Source organism: Zerene cesonia, chromosome 17 (assembly GCF_012273895.1).
Source record: "Zerene cesonia ecotype Mississippi chromosome 17, Zerene_cesonia_1.1, whole genome shotgun sequence".
NCBI classification, from domain to species: Eukaryota; Metazoa; Arthropoda; class Insecta; order Lepidoptera; family Pieridae; genus Zerene; species Zerene cesonia.
Window position 1 is genome coordinate 2685346 of NC_052118.1, and position 19801 is coordinate 2705146.

Consider the following 19801-nt stretch of genomic DNA (forward strand, 5'->3'; position numbering starts at 1 on the left):
TAGTTCATTGCTAATATTAGGTTGTTATATTATTTTGTAGAAAAAATGTATCGTAGAAATACTCGTATTTTTTCACTAAAAGAAATAAGTGTACTAATCTTATAGATAAGTATAACAATGCTAATAAATAGTATCTACGTTATGTAGCGCGAATATTTTATCAATCTAGCTGCTATTTTTTCGTTGATAAATATTAAACTTTATTTATAATATTACTACATATAATTTGTCATATAAATAATATCTTTCGGTCGGATATACTAGTGGTTATGTAAATCAATGAAACATATTATAAAAAAGTGAGAATTACGAATAGAGCATTAAAGAATCTAAAATAAAATGAAATAGAACTACGCAAAGTGGTCGCTTTTAAAGATTTTTTCTTTACTATAACGATGATAATTATATATCGTGATACTCTTATAACAATTCAGTTTCATCGAATGTAGAAGGTGATGGAACGTACAATTTAATTTCAGGAAAGGTTACGATAAAGTATACAAATATCAATTTATCATTACATCAAAGCGCCTTAAAGTTCGTCTAGCCACGTTTAAGCAATTTATACACGTTCGTCCAAGGGGTTCAACTTAATTTTTTATTCCACATCGAGTGAGTTCCGAGTTTCGAACCTCTTTGGCAAAACTTTCAGCGAATAAAACTCAGCGGGCGTTATTTATTTTGCCAGCTTTCAATCCTAACTCAATAGAAAGAACTTGACGCAACTAATTCGGTTCATTCACTGTTCAGAATGTTCGTAAACTGATTTGTGTAATGTTCAATATCTTACAATAAAATAGCATTATCAAAACCTATATAGATTCCGTAGTAATCAAAGTAATAATATAATTTTGTACTGCAGCATATAAATAACCAAAAATATATATATAAAACAAATCATAGTATAATTTGGACTATACGTACGTACAAAGTTGTATTGTTGTGGACAATTGCCGACGTTTTGATAAATAAATTTAAGAAAGAAATAACATATCTAACACTTAAAAAGAGAAACAGTCGTCAATATTTATAAAGAAAACCTTTTCTAAAGTCCCGGGGTACCTATAGAGAAAATGCATTTGCACAGCTGTTACACTCATAGATTTTGTCCTGTACAATTGCCTAATAACAATAATGATAAAATCAAGAACGTGCTTCTATTTGTAGACTCTAGAAAATCGTTTGAAGACAGATTAAAACACGGTTTTTGTGATACCTGTGTATTACTAATTACATTTGCTGAAATACTATAATGTTTTTATTCCCATTATTGTTTTAATAAAACCCATACTTTTCACACAATTCTAAGCCATGTAAATAATAAAAAGAGAAGGCCTTCAATACTCAAGCCTTGTATCACTATGAAATAGTGAACATCGCGACAGTAACAGATCTTGTATTTCCCGCAGAGACCGTTGTGACCTTAAAAGGATTTCCCACACCTCGTTATATCAATTTATTTCGATGTATGAACATGTAACTTTTATCTATAGTACCTTAAGTGATAATATCGAGTATTCATTTTAAATTAATCATTTTGTATGATAACCCACTTGACGGAAGGAGAGAAATTTAAAGAGCATATATATGTATGTATGTAAATTACTATATATGTTTATTTCGTTGTATTCACGTTGTTTTTGTTGTTGTCACGCCAATAGCAAAATGGATATTAAATGAAAGATCATAAAAACATAATTCCTATAAACCTATACATATCGCGGTCGGGTTTATTAATTCATTTATAATAACTATTATATATTGGAATTTTGTACAATAGATTTTAGTAAAATTAGTTGAAACATTAGTCAAACATTGGTGGTGACATGTACGTAGGATTATATTGATTAATTCCATACACAAATGGATACCTATTTCAACGACCGCTATTAATTTTTACTAACCTTTTAAGCCCTTACGCAAAGGAGGTGAGTAATAAGTTTGGCGTACGACGTCTGTCTGTCTGAGTATGTTACTCTATGGCATTGACTTTCAAATTGATGGATTTTAAAGTCAGCTTCTTTAAGGTGGTTCCTAACTATGTTTATTTTAATGAAAATCGGATAACGATGACGGCCGCTGTCGCTGTCGTGTAGGATTCATTAATTTGATGACTCCCTCAATATGAGTATCGAAGTATAGACTTTACTAGTAAAATATAGTGCACTATGTCAAATTTGAAATTAAAGATGGCCGACTGCATTTAATTCGATTGTGGGTTTCTAAACTCAAATATAATATTTTACTATTTATTACGTACGTACTTCTTATGTTTTGGTCTTCGTAATATAAAACCGTGGCAGAATAATTTATTTAAATTAGATTGTCCTGTGCGCACACAGAGCTTTTACTCTATAATTTAAGCCATATTTCATAAACATTTCCGTAAAATTTTTAACGATAGCAACACTAATGCGTTTCAAAACTTACAACGGTAAGGGTTCGGTTATTTTTCGAGTTGGCTCGCTTCCATGTACGTCTGAAATGAGATACTATCGCGTACAGCTAGCATCCATCAAAAGTAAGCCCGCTGTTGGTTTGAACTTTATGATCTCATAAAGGTAACGATATTAACGTATTTTCTTTGTTATAAGGCAACCCCTGTTATGGGCAGTTATTACCGTTATTTATTAATTGTTTTTTGTGTAATTGATTAAAGGAGAAAAATTAAGAATTATTTGTTTAACACAATAATTATAAGTATTATTATATGCAAATATTTAAGTGGCTGTTTCTATTAGCCTAGCTTGGATTCAATAGTCTTGATTAATAAGTTATAGTGATAGTAAGTGCCTTATTTGCAATAAAACAATATGATATTTCCAGCGAAATATACGATATATAAATAGACTGAAGTATTATTATCGCAGGTAATTAAAAAAGAGATGCAATTTAATTGATAAAAAGGTACAGCCAAGTATTCTTTACTTTAATCGTGGCGTGCTCATGCCCCTAAGGTATAACGTTTTGATTAAAAGTATACTCTTTATCTTAGAATGTGTTTTTATTATTATTTCTTGTTGTGTGTGCAATTAGAGGAGCGTTGTTGAGAAATTATATATTAAAAGCTTTATTATAGTTCCTTCAATGAATATATTTTTATATGTTTACTTAATGTTAAATATTTAAAAGATTAAGCAACATTTTGAGCTTTAATTCATTCATTTTACAAAATGATTATTAAATTGGATTGGATAATAATATGATCCATCATATGCATTATTTTTGTTTTAGTAAAATATATGTTTTCATTAGTTTAGTTGCGAAATACGTTTTTATTTAAGCATGCTAAAATGATCAAGTGTCTATTGTATAAACTTTACAATCACAGACATTTTATGCAACTTACGAAGGGTGTCAAATTACCCTACACCACAGATAACATAATACTATACTCTTTACGCAACCCAAATCCACATAAGAATCATGATAAATGTCCCATCAAAAATGGTGAGTAGCCGCGTGATAACCTTCTAGGATCGTATTCTGCTAACGATGTCGCTATGCGTTTAGAAGGCAGCATATTGGTAGGCCATAAAGTTGAGTTATGTTTTCCGGATTGTGGATGGGCACAGCTTGGCCACTTAATCTATATTCTGGTGTCTCGGAGGCCATACTTTATGGGTACATCTGTTGCCTATGGGTGACCGAGAAATAAAACTTATACTCTCATTTACGCTTCTTTTAAATAAGGCCTGGGATATATATTTACCACAGTAATTTTTTTATATACCATATATTTTATATACTAAGCTTATTTCATTTCGTTTTTAGAAGTGAGTGATAAAATTTGCTAAATGTTCATCGTGTGTAATAATTATCTACTTTATAATATGATTTTAAGTTTAATTTATATACGATGTTTATTATTTCATAAATCTTTACTTGCATGAGTGGTAAAAATGCGTGGAATTACCTGAAAATAGAAAAATTAATGATTAGATCACTATGCCCTCATGTGAACTCATCTTATAATTTATACTGACATTATAAAAAGGTTAAATTTGTACATTTGAGAGTTGGCCACTGTAGGGCGTAATTTCTGGATCTACTTAACCGATTTAAAATGATTCCAAACCATTTTATTTTGTTTTTACCCCTGGGCGAAATTGAGCGAAGCTGGGTTGAACGGTTGGTCTTAAATGTATTGGTATTTAAATATATCTATAATATGGTTGATCATACGTTTTGACATTTCGTACTTAAACAAAATCTTGCTTTCAGGTATCACTTTAGTAATAATTGAATAATTTATTTTAATTAATGCAATATTATGTAATATGTGCATGGTATAAATTAATATATCGGAGAAATCTCCTAATTGAATTTATTACAAATTCGTCAATTAATTACAAAGTTCTGTAAAAGATCAAAGTAGAAACGTAAGAGAATCTCGTCATTATATTAAGTTTATTTTCAAATTTCCTTAAATAATACGCGAGTCTCCGAGGCATTATGTACACGGCCTTTCGTACACGTTCGAAGAGGCTTTATTTGTTTTGTTAACATATTGCTGTATTTGACATTGTCATTATTAGAACACAAAAAATGTTTTATTTCGTCCTTTATTTTTTCTCAGAAAATGTATCATAGCTACGCGGGATACATATTTAAAAGTTCATGTAGGTGAAACTTCTAAGTGAATCAGTACATAAACGTAAATGTATTTTTTTTGCTCGTTTACCATGTACAGTATAGATAATATAGCATTATACTAAGAACGTGCGTGACCAAAAATTAATTAGTTCTTATAATTTAATTTTTAGTTTTATAGCATTGAAATGCTTTATAAATGAGAAATTTTTTAGTTCTTATAAATTATCTGTCACTACATGTACAATCTGATGAAGAGTTGTATATGATCGTGATGTTAATAACTATGAATTTGATTGTCTTATTATCTATAAAATCTATATTTGTATTCATATCTTAGTGCATTTTTAAGTTATTTCCTAACTAATTATCCCTTAAATGTTTGTGTGTTTGTTACTGGCTTTTCAAACATTGGAAGTTTGTACAAAGCGCAGTACCCGTTTAATTTATCTATAGTAAACGTACTGTGTCTTGTGTTAAGGTACTACATACAATTAATATAGTAATATAAGTCTAATAGTATAAGCTGCCTAAAAAATTTAACGCAGGGACGATAGCAGCTACGTTCACAAAAGCTTATATTTCTCTGGGATCTTCTCTTATGGGAATTCACAATGTAACCTTTCTAGACAAAGTTTTCATCATTTCTCAGAAAAGTTCTAAAAATATATTTACGTACTTAATGTTTACAGATGGAAGGTTTAATATAAAATAGTTCTTGATGTATTTTATGGTTTTGGTCGATATATTCTTAGGTGAAAATAAACCGCATGGCCCCTTACATTAAACATACATTCAACACTTCATGTTTTTATTCCAACTGTAGTATACAAATAAAATAGATGTTGTAATATTTATTTAACATTCAATTTTGAACTCAAATTTCTATATATTGTGTTTTATTTGGAAAATGAAACAATTGTAAAGGTTTAATGATAATTGACATAAGATCTATTGTGCTTACGCGCGCGGTAAGTACATAAGATCTATTCGAAATGTCGGGTTAAATAAAATAAAATAAATGGTATAGTGAGCCGTATTTTTGTTGAAACTATTTCAGAGATCCATTAATTATTTGATTATGATTAATATTCAAAATTTTCCAGAAATAGACTTCGAATTAAAACCGACTATTATAGTCCATTTGTTACAATGAGAAAAAATTGTTACGTTTCTTTTTAGTTAGGTATCTTTACGTTGACATCAAGCAAACAATTTCTTTTACTGTTATATATCACGGCCATTTGCGTAAAAGATAAATTATGTAATCTGAATTTGTCTTTACCCATAAAAGAACTCAAGAGTACCTTCAGACTGTCTTACGACTCAGCTGAAATATTTTTTTGTCGGAATATATTAAGATATGTTATTTGTCTTTGGATAAATTTTACTATCCAGACCGAGAAGGCGGCATTTTTATCGCGAAAAGATGAAAAACGTTGAGAATACCTTATCACTCTTGTTTTTTTTTATTATATAAAAGCAAAATGTAACAATTTAAGAAAATACGTCTTTATTCTTGATGCCTGTCATGGCAGATGTTAGAAACCTATAGTTTTTGTTGATTTTATAAGCAATTAGTAGCTTTATTAGCTTTTGTGAGAGTGTTGTTTTTATTTGTCATCTGTTTAGGATGATATAATAATAAAAAATAATGATATAATACTTAAAAGTTAAAAGCTTATTCTTAATTTTTTTTATTTATTAAATGATGTTGGTAGTTCAGAGGTTGCAAACCGTAACGGTAGTAAGTAGTACCATAAAAATTACATGATACAGCCGCCTTAAAATTCAATTAAAAAAAAAACAATTTTTGTTTACAACTACTTTACAATAACATTTCATACAAAAAGGTCTCGCGCTTTATCGTAATCCCCTTGTATGTAGCGCCTTACGTCAAAATAGAATTCCACTCAACACGAACTGTTCAAAGGAGATAGTACCAAGTGCAGTATTGAGACCGTCCAATAAAATGCGACGCTGTGTTTACAGTCAAACGGCTCGAATGTGGATCGAGCTCAGTGCACAAACATTTAAACGCGAGTGTAAAGGAGCCACATAGGGGATACATTGGAACGTCAGCTTTCTTGTCTGTGGCTTCGCACTTCACTTTATTGGAAACGTGCAGTGCGGAATTAATTATGATTAAATGTTATTTAAATTGGGGAGATGCAAACTAAATTGATATTCGTTAATTAATAATGTTCTTTGTAATAACGGCTCTTTCGGCCGTCTTCATTCATGCGACAACTCAAGCCAAGGTTCGTGATCCCATCAGGGGGGATACAATTGAGCGTGTCGCTACCAGGGTGAACATTCAACACCACGCGTCCGTGATCTAGTAGCCCGTCAGACTAACATCGAGATTCACCAAAAAATGTACCAGCACCTTGTCCTTTGTTGCTAGTAGTAGTAGTTGTTGCTAGCTTTGGGGTAGTGTATGAAGCTTGACCACGATGAGAGTGCAGAAAATTAAGTGAAGTTAATAATTTTGCGTATTATTTACATCATAATTGCCACAATTATTAAGATTAACATAATGTTGCCATGACATATTGGTTAAGCCGCATACTAAACTTGGCTAAAAGTGTTTGGTCATGGCTTTAGCTCTTACAGAATGCCTGCTATAGGCTAACGGTGATAATGATGACGATCTCGTTAATCATATAATGCTATGTAACTAAGTTTTATTTATAAATTTGCTTAAAATATACCATGTTATCCTTAATAACACAGCAAGCAATTTTCATTCTAACCAATAACGAAGAAGCGCTCAAGGAATAGTAATCCGAATTAACTTCATAGAGAATTCAATAGAAATGTATTTTTTATTCATCAGTACTGTTGTGGAAATAGTAAAATTTACTTTTTCTTTCTATTGAATCTATTGCTGCGGACTGCTAAAGTTCCACCTTTATACGAACCATCAATATTTATTGAGATTGCAATTGAAACTACAGTTTGCAGAAAAATAGACTTACCACAACTACATTTAAAGTCGATTTTTAGTCGATTCGTATGAGTATTAAATAGATACACATGTGTTTATTGAAAATAATTTGAGGCAACGTTTTTAATATCCATCAACACTACGGGCCCACACACAACATCACACACAAATCGGACAAGCGAATGATATATTTAATGCATATATAAGCACAGCACTACTAAAACAATACTTAAAGTTATATAATTTAAATTGTTACGTTTACCGTACACAGCCCTAATCCATTATCATAACAAAAACTACTTAAATCGAATACCTCAACCGTTCTTTATATTTAAATACTTATATTTTTCCGCACGTTTTGTGTGGACAGGGTCGCTAGTTTACTGCCTTTTACTAAGGTCGTTATTTGTCACTGAAGCTTTTGTGGGACGTAGGAAAGGGCTTTTGGGTCGCACTCATTAAACCTTTGAGCGAAAAGGTGATGCCCAAACAAATTTTACCCCTTTCCCTTAATAAATATTAGCTGATTTGGAGCAGAGTGAACTTGGAAAAAGTGTGGTGTAGATAACCTTCTCTGATCTGGTTGCTTTTGGATTCCATTTCTTTAGGGTCGAGGATGCGTGATAACATTTTGAGTCAGATTGAGTATTATCCTCTTAGCTAGATAAACATCGTGAATCAGCATTATTATGCATATAACGATGAATCACCATAATTACATGAAATGATTATACTTTTTATAATTAATTTTATAAGCATCTCTTCTTACTCTTAGCACATTTTCTTACGATACCTATAATATTGACTACTATATTAATAAAACAATACTAGAGATAGTTGATAGAATTCACAAGATTAGATTTTCATATAATTAATAAACAGTCTGGAATATATCTATTAATTCTTCATACATATTGCTTGAATGTATTTTTAACTTGAATTTAATCCAATTCTATATTTTTAATTAGCATCAAGTGTTAAATAAAGAAATCTTCTTCTTTTTTAATTTAAAGAACAGATTGTTTGAAGATAGAGAACTCACGGCGTTATTTAAAAGAAAACTTTTCTATGTTACTATGAAATTGTTTATTATGGTAATACTTTTTAATTTTAGAAAGAAATGTTGATATTGAATAGCAATGAGAAAATATAATACTTTCTCATTGCTATTAAAGGTAAACCAGTGAATTCTTATAAATCTCAATATTATGCTAATCAACTTAAGGTCAAAAAGTATACTGTTGCAAATTCTTATTCCACGTACATTCATATTTCTTCACATGCTTTCCTCGTTCATCTATAACATATAATGTAATTAAAGTTTATTATATCCCATTTGTAGAATATTATCGTGTCTTAGTAATATCACAGGATAACAGCACCGCGTCAAGTCATTAGTGAAATTTTATACATGTTGCTATCTGTTTGAACTACTATTTTTCGGTGTTTGATCGCGCCATTATTTAGGCGAATAATTCGCGAATATTCCGCAGCGCGAGATAAATGAAGTTTCTGCGTGCTTTCTCTCATTAATTACTACCCTTTGTACAATCCGTAGTGTTGAGTGTTGAATAAAATTGTTGTGTTTTAATTTCTTGCAGTGTTTTTATGCTATTCTTTTACTATTTATTTTATATCAGACTTATTTACCTTCTAATGTTAAGATAAATTGTAAAATAAACTTTTAATTTATCATTTTGGAAGTTGAACAGTATGAAATGAAAAAAAAGGTATCATTAGAAATAATTGATCAAAGAGAGGTTCATGGATTGACAAAAAACAATTAACCTATAAACCTTCGCCGTATACGGTTTGTATTCATTTATAAATAACATACGTATAGAATTCCGCAATCGTCGTAATAAAATACTTTTTTTTACAACTATTGAACATTTTTTTATAATTTAAATAATAATCGTAGAATCACTAATCATCATTTAAAAACAATACATTGAGCAATCTTCATTATTTACGTAGCGTATTGGCAATACTTATGAGGTTTATTGAAGTTGTTTTAACCCCTCCAAGTTGGCAAGAAAAAAGGTAAATCAGCATTCTGTTAAGACCATCTAAGTAGCTTAACTATTTGCAAAGGCTCTTTCACGAATAAACTTCCGAGCGAATTTCTTTCAGACTTTATTTACTTTTAAAAGGGTCTTTCGAGGATGCATAGGTCTTCAACTTTATTGTGTACCTTTGTAAATCTGTTGATATGCAAACGTAGGATGTATTTACTGAAGGATTTCCTGAAGGATCCACTAAGGACCTCGTTGCTTAGCAACGAGTTTATTTCCGGGAATTTTTTTGTGAGTCATGCGTGTTTTCGAACGATGTTAGCTCTACTGATTTATCTTGGAACAGCTATCACAAGTATTACTCTTATGTAAAATAATTAATATATAATAATTTTATATTCACTAGAATGAAAACCGTGACTTAATTGTGAAATACTCAAATAAACTGTGAACTGTATACGTATCAAAAATAAGAATGAAGCCGTATAAACACAAAAAGCCCTTTAGATCCATTAATGATATATTTACATACGCTCTTACGTTAATATTTTGATAGGTTTTCCAAAAGACCTATCATGATAGTATAATTCAAAATTAACATAGAAATGCAAATGTGAAATTTGTTAAATGGGAAAGTATTCCTTCTTTTTGATATAATAAACCAGTAAAACACTAAAATTTGAAAAAAATAACGCAATTTCATATGCTATAAAGGTACCACAGAGTGAATTCATTAATCATCACTGTAAAAACAGATTCTTTCTTTTGTGAGGTTAACGTACAGACTAGACTTGTAAAATATTCATCGCCCAGGAATATTGCATGTAATGTTCTTTTTAATCTTGTTTATGCTTTCATTATATATCATCTACTTCACATTTTATGAGACACTATATAAAAAATAGTCCCGTGACCACGCTCGCTGTAAAGTGTTCGAAACGTCGGGTTAGTAACATAATGAGTAAATCGCGTTTAAAATCCGTTAATTTTTTTTTTAATACATATTATAACATATAAACCTTCCCATTGATTCACTATCTATTACAAAAACCCAATCAAAATCCGTTCGGTAGTTTTAAAGATCTAAACATTTATATACATAGGAAGAAACGTGGGAAGCGACTTTGCTTTATACTATGTAGTGAAGTGCTATAATAAATTAATGGAAAATAAGAATAGCGAATGTGTTGTTTAATGCTTTTTTTGAACTAATGTAATTACCGTTATAATTATGATTGAATTCAGACAAAAATAACTTTTAATATATTAGCAATAAATTTATTAATTACATTAAATGTGTTATTGTTCAAGCGAATTAAATTATTGTTTTCGGTTAATATGTCTAAAACATTATTTTATCTCGTTGAGTTTAATTGTCATCAGTGTTGAAAATATTTTTCTGTTTCTATTTATAAAGGATAATAATATACATTGATTGCGAGGTTTCCTTATTCCCTTAATTACTGAAGGTACTGTATTTCCTCAATTAATGTTATCATATTTATATACTTTTACTAATTATAAGGTTATGCTTAAAAGCCAAATGGTGACTTAAGGTTTTGAAAGAAAAGCGTGCGATACAGAAAGACTTCATCTGCCATTCGAATTTTATTTATCATCCCAACTTTAACGTTTTATTATAAACAATTACTTAATTATTTTGAGAGAAGAAGGAAGGTAAAACATTGAAGTTACCTATTCTTTTGCAAGCTGTAGCAAGGTTTGTTAAACTAGATAGTTTAAAACTCGGTTTCTCAAGAAACTCCCCTTATCATAGCAAAGTGAAACTATAAAGCAATGGCGGTTGCTTCGAACATTCGTAGCAGAAGGCACTGTATAAAGATGAACTTGTTTGATGTACTAATATCTCTGGGAAATATACTTATATATCATTAGGATTGCCTGGCAGAGATTACTGCCTCACTCTGGTATTATATTGTTTCTTTTCTTTGTATTATATAATAGATAAATAAAAATAAATCAATCCCACATTTATTAGGTTCTACAAAACTGTAGTAAAGTAATATGATTGCAGTAAACACATATATAGAAGCAGCATCATTGCAGTGTTTATTGATTGAGCAGATTAAATTGTGTTTACAAATGAGAAATGGGAACGAACTATAAAGATTTGACTTACTTATTACAAGTAATAGTATAAAAGCTAGAATTTATTCATCAAAATATATTTTATATTTATGATACAAGTAAAATACTCACGAATACAATAATAACGATCTCTATCCATTAAGAGTAAGCCATAAACATTGTTATACAAACGTACGTACCTTCAAACAGTTATAAAATCTACGAGGTGAATCTGTAAACAAAAAAGGAAAAATCTTAGAAGATTACTTAATGTTAAATAATATAAACTTATATAATATAAAATATAAACTGATAATATATATGTATATACATTGTCATTTTACAAGTTTATATGTGTTAAGCTAATTACTACTAGTACTATAATAGTTATATAATAGCTTTATTTACTATAGCAAAGTAGGATTAACGTATCGTAAACCAATAATATCATATAGTACAACGATTGTGTCCGTAACAATGTATGATACGTAATATTGTTATGAGCTATATACTATATATAGCTATATACTTTTTTTTATTAGAACAGTCTAAGTCTTATTAGAAAGTATATTTGTTCCCTGTAAAAAACGCTGTAATCAATTAAATTCTTTTCATTCCATTCGCGTTCACTAAATAGTGTAGCAAATATTCAAGACCAAACAACGTGAATTCGAGTAAGTTCTGTTAAAACGCGCCAGCATCGCGGGATAAAGCTCTATCAAAGGGGAAATCCTGCACATTTGTAGGGCAAAACCTTCCGCAGTCTGTACGCGTACGCCCGCTTTGTAGATTACGTACGTTAATAATTTACGCGCTCTTTGTTATTTTTGAATTCTTTGTTAATTATATTTTTATAGCTTTGTGTAGTGGATGCGGTTAATGAACCGCTTTTCAGCATGTGATGTTGGCGGTTGGTTCCGGCGTCATATGTTCATCAGTTATGGACTTATGGAACAAATTATTTTCACTTTAATAATTATGTTTTTTTCATAAAACATGCAATGAAATTTAATTTTTATAATTAGTTTGTTGTTTTTTTGAACGAAGAAACGAATAATAAAATTAATGAAATAATTGTATTCTTTTTAAATGATTTGTTACATAGTGTTTACTCGAAGTATTATGTATTACTTTTTACATAAATTGGCGAAAGTTATCAAAAATCCGATCTCAGATTGATTTCTGTTTGAGTTTCAGCCGAACAATTGTTTTTGTAGGCTAAATGTCGAAAGGGCAATGAATTTTGTTTTTCGAGCTTTGTGAATGGAGTGTTTTAATTTTCTTTCCTGAATGGAATCGGAGCTATCAGTTTCCACGATCTCTCTGCAAATATTTATTTACTTTGAACACTTCTTCCTTGATTTTCTATAATTTAGGATTGTTTAAATTCTATTACATAATAATATTTCTATGTTAATTAGACATATGTTTAAAAGTATTGTTCTTGTTGTTTTTTTTGAGTCTTAAACACTAGTTTTAGAAATTTCTATTAATGTTATAATTAAATAATGTTTTTAATGTTTCACACTTCACTTTATTTTTCAATTACCGAAAGGAAGCGATGACGAGCGTCTTAATGAAACCCTTTATTATCTTTGCTGAGTTTTATCTTAATTATCAGTATCATTACGAAGGCAAATGTTTATTTTTTTACGCGTAATTTGAGATTTGAGTTTATTTATTTTTTAACTATTTACACATTAGTGCAGAAAACATTTTTATAAGATGTAATATAAAGTTACTTATGACGTAGAGTTATTTATACCTAAATATTTCAAAGTTAACGTTAATCACTGTGAGGACACTGGCTCACAGATGGTTTCGTAAAGTCCCATGATATAAAAGGCAATCTGATAAGGATATAAACGTGAAAAGACTGTATTTTTAGTACTATAACGAAAGACGAATACGAAGAAATACAGGAAAAATTATTTAAAAAATATATAAAAACCGTAAGATATTCAATAACATATACTTTTATATATGTTATTGAATATGTTACGGTTCAGCTAAGCATAGGTGTCATGTTACCGCAAAATATCAAAACCTTTTAAGAGTTTGCAAATAAAAAAGTTTATATCATAATAAAACTTGGAGAAAATCAAAGAAAGAATACTTATACGTATGATAGCGGTGGATATTACTGGACCAGCCACCGAAAGCGACTATTTACAAACAAACTCGCATCGAAAGTTTACAAACTACTTGCCTTATACGATTATACAACTTTCGTCTTAGATGACTGCAATAATGCCTAGTTTTATTGAAAAACTTGCTGGGTCAGTGCGTTCACTTTTACTGAGCATAAACTGAATAAATTTTTAGATGTTTTGCCCCCAAAGGGCCATTTCTGTCTAATAAACAGTTCTGTAACATAAAGTAAATCATTTCTGTAGATATGATGTTTATACAAGTTCGTCGGACTATGATGACCAATGGTTTTATAATTAATATGCAAACCAAGCGTACAATTATACCGCATTGAACCCATATATAGATTAACGAGACGCAATTCGGCGGTAGCTTTGCGTCCGATACAGAGGCTATTTATTATAGTATTGGCATTCAACATGTGGTTTACGATCGACGGCGTCGGCTTTAAGGCCTCATTTGTTTGGGTAATGCACGTGTCAATGGCACGATAAACGTTTATAAGTTGGGAAACGAATGTATGAAAACGTTTTCTCGACGTATTATATCGGTTTCCCTTTGTTCGTTAGGTTTCTGATTGATGGAGAGCCTATAATTGATTAATAGACATTCGAGATACCATGTTTTGATCGAGGTGGCTTTTGTATTTGTTTGGGAAATAGTACAAAATAAATAGAGATATTCAAGATCTGTACTTTGTTCTTACGTCCTTTACTATATCATATCAGTGGATATGAATGAAACAGTCAAGTCTGGTAATGGTTTTTTAAATTACCATGTGAAAACATCTCAATATACTAGTTGAAGCTGAAGTAGCTTTAAAAGGATGAATGTGAATATGGGGAAATAGATATAAATCTATTTTCTACAACTATGAGTCGATTTCTAAGAATTAGCTGTATGAATCACTTTGAGGTCTCATATGTTTGGTGAGTAAGATACTGTTTTATGAGATTTATAATGTTATTAACAGGTTCAAGGAAAATATTTCTAAAATTGATACAACGAACATCAAACAAGTTAACTCTTCATTTTCATTATTAATTTTAAAATTATTAATCATACTAATAAATAAATTAATTTATAAGTTAAATCTTCCAATATCTTTAGACGATGATATTTTTAACCTTTCCCGATCCCTCGAGTTCTCGTTCTGAGTACTGAATACCACTCAGGCATCTCCCGACGCTTACTTCAAATTTCCACAAAGGTTGGACTTTAATTAGTTTCCTTTGTAAAATAAGGGACGAATTAAATTAGATTCCTTCCCAACTTCGGACATATTTACTATCGCTAAGAACGAAGGTATTCGTTTTTGGCTAAAACTTTTAAAGTGAGGCAAAATGTGTTTTTTTAACAAAGATATTAATTATTTTAATGTTCTTGGTCTGTGGCTTGAGCATTTTACACGCTTTGACTCGATTTCAAATTCCTAATGCTTTGACTTTGGGATAAAATCGTAAAAGGCTTTCCGTAAAACGAATTCATCACATTAAAAGCTTGAGCTTTTAAAAGAGTTTTCGTGTTCGGACCAAATCGGATAATGTTGAATGGATGTGATTTTAAATTATCACTTCATATCAAACTATTATTGGTTTGAAGTTTTTCGCTTCACAGAGCGAGCTTTGTTTTTTTCCTTCGATTTTCAACTTTGAAAAAATAACTTCTATACAATTGGAGCGGGAATACTTAGGGAAAGCTAAGCAATTTGTGCTAGCAATATTAATAAGATTAATTGGCACCATACCTTTTGAAAAGGGGTCTCTATCCTATAAATCTTCTGCTTCAAATAAGGGTTTTTCAAGGTTCACTTGTTTTCTACGAATCTTCATAATTTTTGATTTAATTCTCACTAAAACGTCGATGCGTAATCCTTGTGTACACTTTTCTAACAGCCTAATTAATTACGTTAAAATTTGGATCAAGTTAAGCCGAATTGGCTCAATATCTAAAGACGATGAAAGTCTAGGAAGTTTATCAGCATCAACTTATCTATATATACTATCATAAATTTAATTGCAAAGAGCATAAATATAATAAAGATCAAATTCAATTACCTACTTTTGGTTGGATGAAGTTACAAAGTTAAAATTGGACAATGGAATTATTGATAATTAAAATTTATATTATATTTTCTTATTTTGAATGCAAGATAATTAGAGGAGATTGATTTTAATCCTTACACAGACTTTTATATTCTAAATTAACAATATTTCAGCAAATAAGTTCCAAACTAGCAAACAAGATAAATATAAACAATATTGTAAATAATACAAAATTTTAAAATTGTTAAATTGAAGCTGATGTTTTAGACTGTGCTGAAACATTGTATTTCTTACATTTTCGAAGCTAACTAACGACATTAAGAAAATATGAAATCCAATAAACTGTGTAGCTTGTACAGTCCGATAAGAACTATTTTCTGTGAATCAAATGAATTGAAACAATCTCAAACAGGACTGATTGTACAAGTTTTTGAAGTAAACTTATTAAAACTCGAGTTCAACTGCATAATATTGATTTCCATTCTTAATATTAATGATAGAAGTTCTTTTTGCGATGGAGTTATTTGAAAAGTTACGATACTTTAAAACAGCAATAAGACAAGAAAATTGATGATAAGAAATTTCACAGAAGTTTGACGAGTTTGCCACAGGCCTAATATCTCTACTAAGATCTTTCTCTTAATACATAATGCATTGTTATAAGCTCCATTTTCGCAATTTTCATAAAATAGAATATGTACTTAAAACGTTGCATTAACTAATTATTGGCATCAGTGTTTATTTTATTAGGGAATTATACAAGTTGCGTGAAAGTCCAAATAACAAATTATAATACAAATTGAGTTTCTGTGGTTTTATGAAATATTTCAAAGTAGATAGAGTATATCATAAAACCGCAGAATATCGTACGTACAACTACAATGAAATGTTACATTACGATTAAATAGTATTGGATTTTGAACAGTAATTTCCACTTCTGCTATCACTGATTCAATAAAATAGATACGATCTATTAAAATGGAAAATTTCAAGATTAGTCTCTATTTAGGAGCCCTTTACAATTCATATAAATGGCAGTTTCATTTTTGTGATACACTCCGCAGTCTGCATAAGTTATTTTGACGAGGATGAGTTTTACATCATTTTCATTAAAGTAATGTAGGTTACCTCTTATATTACGTATAAATTTTTAGCACTGGTTGCTAATGTAAGCTATTGTTTGAATCATATTCAAAAAGAGAATGAACAAAATTAATTTTCTTATTCCATGACGAAATGGTAGCCCGGAGCAAGCTGGAAAATTTATGTAGGGGATAATTTGGTTTGCCGCGCCTTTAACCTGAAACCTGTCAGTAGAAGTATCCATGATTAAATACAATTTTGTTCCGAAACAAATGGAAGATAGGAGCGTAATGTGCTGTTACAAAATTAATCTGAATTGGTTGAACCGCGAGTAAATTTGCAATTAGGGTTAGGTTAAACACAAATATTTGTAGAATCTCCGGTTAGACAATTTATTTAAATTAATTTCCTTGGCGGATGATTCTGAATGCACACGTATTTTAAAGTGGCATTGGGGTATAGGCATGAGGCGTAACTTTCAAAATTTCATTTGAATTGTGTGGCATCGTTTTGTTGTAAGCTTGATCCATCGTCGTAAAGAGCTTGTATAAATCGAACATGGAGTATACTAATATTATAAACAGGAAAGATTTGTCTGTAAGTATGCTTATAATGTTTTTACATAAAAACTATTTGTCCGATTTCAATAATTCTTTCACTATTAGAAAGCTCAAACATACCTAATCTATATTCATCACGGGCAAAGTCGGGCTAAAGCTAGTATCTTATGAGTAGATACCATTGTAATTAACTTCCGATTATTTTATTATAATCATTTTTTATATAATACTCAAATAGGGAAAATAGGTAAGCAAGGTATTTTTAAAGGAACACGTGGCGACACATATCCAACACGCAGAGGCTCTTTTGAGAGTTTTTATGTGTTTGTAGGATACCTGCTGCAGCTTGCCCATGACTGCACTATGGATATACAGCCTTGGGCAGTCTACGGCTGATGTAAGACTATTACAATAGATGGAATCTTAATTACTTATCTATTCGGAGGGGTGTTTAATGGCCAGTCCATTATGAACCATTATGAACCATTATGAACCTAATTTTCTACTACATATTTTATAAGTAAAGTATATTGGTAGACGGTGGCTCGTCCTCTCGCAAATGGACCCTCTTATTGTAGCTTCGTCACTATAAAATAGCAACAAAAGGGAAACATAACGTGAGCAGACGAAGATGGGGAGGCCTCGATGGATTTTCTTCCGCGGTTCGCTACTACGTAGCTACCTATTTAATAATTTTTATTATAAATGCCTTCTTTTCTCGGTGGATTTTAGTGCAATTATTTGACATTTATCTTCTCTAAATAAATACACTAGATATAAAATAGGTTCAAATATGTTTTAAAATTCTACATCTTATAATTGGACGAATAAAAATGTCAAGTACAAGATTTAAATTCAACCAGTTTATACCTACCAAGAAATTCCTAGTTATGATATTATCCAGTATTTCTGTCTTAACAACTTTTTCATATTTAAACTCGAGCTTTTAGTTCCAACATCAGCAGTATCGTATTTTTCACATTTGTATTTATAATATAAATATTTACGAGTAAAAGGATTAGTGAATGTATACTAGTATTATTAATAATCAACATTTTGAGAGACTTCTGTTCTGAATAAATAATTTACACGCGTAGCATATTTTTGAGGACCCCTTTGATATTTATTTACGAACTTTTCGTACTAGATACTGGAATTTGTGTAGGTACATGAAAAAATTGAGCTTAGTTACACACACCTTATTATAAGTGTAGAATAAAAAATTACAATTCTACATTTCACATTTAATGCATAAACTCTCTGTATAACAAAATGTAAATTATTACATGAAATAGAAATTAAACGACAATAGTTTTAATTTAAGGGGCAAGATTCGTAAAATGATCAAATGAATGTACATGTTTAAAGAGACATACGTCTCAAACAGGCTCCTTTATGCTTAAATTACTATTATTGCATTGAATTCACGAAGATTTACGCAACTTCTCCATAACATTTGCAAGTTTCACGCAAGTGCAAGCAATTAGCGCTGGTGCACTTGACCGCTCCTCACCGTTCATTGCGGCCGCACAGATGTTCTTGTAATATGCCATTTTTGTAATAAACTCTAAGCCTATGTCTGTTGTTTTTCTCGTACCTATTCGTGTTTATTTTATTTTTAATTACTTCGTCATAAGCGATTCTTATGAGGAATTTTACTTTTAAATCAATTCGATCACATAATATGTTTTTGTCGTTTGGAACATAAAGGCACTTGTATATCTGCAAAATAAAACAAGATAAAAAAACTCTTTCATATCATAATCATAATTCACTCACATAGACTGCAGTTGGTCCGGAGTTGAGCGAGCAAATAGATGAAATTTTCAAACGAAATTTACATTAGCGCAAAGCAATAGCATTTGCAGGTGAATGCTGCTCAAATGGTACGTACTTTGGCAACAAACTTTTCCATATTCGGCGCGGTTTGGAACCAGTTACCCGCTAATGTATGCTTTTACCTTAACTGCGTTTGTCACACAACTTTTGAGATCTTACAGTTGCTGTCAAATCGGGTAGCATACTCGTAGGAGTGTTTCGAATCTCTTCTTCTCTGTAAAATTTCGTGATTTGTTTAGGGTAATAGTAGCAAATATGAAACCACATACATGTTAATGATATACATCATAATATTACAATATTTTCTGAAAATATAATAAAATTCAATATTTTTTTTCTATTACGCTAATAATATTGTAATAGATAAAAATGTATTTTGAGAAATGTCGTTTAAATTTTAATGAGGAAATAACATATGTAAAATAATTTAATGAGTAATGAAGAAGGCATTTTCCATATATAATATTCTTTCGGGTA

The 19801-nt window shown here is 30.3% G+C and overlaps 1 protein-coding gene across 5 annotated transcripts in view; it reads right to left on the bottom strand.

The window, feature by feature from the left end:
- Positions 1-19801, bottom strand: part of LOC119833690 (CD151 antigen-like) — a 121985-nt gene that overhangs the window by 52575 nt on the left and 49609 nt on the right. For 2 of the 5 annotated variants that reach the window (XM_038357821.1, XM_038357823.1), the window contains exon 2: positions 11847-11878. The exons of the other annotated variants lie outside the window; for them this stretch is intronic. The gene's annotated coding sequence lies outside the window, so the exon portion shown is untranslated. The remainder of the gene's footprint in view (positions 1-11846; positions 11879-19801) is intronic. 5 annotated transcript variants of the gene reach the window in all.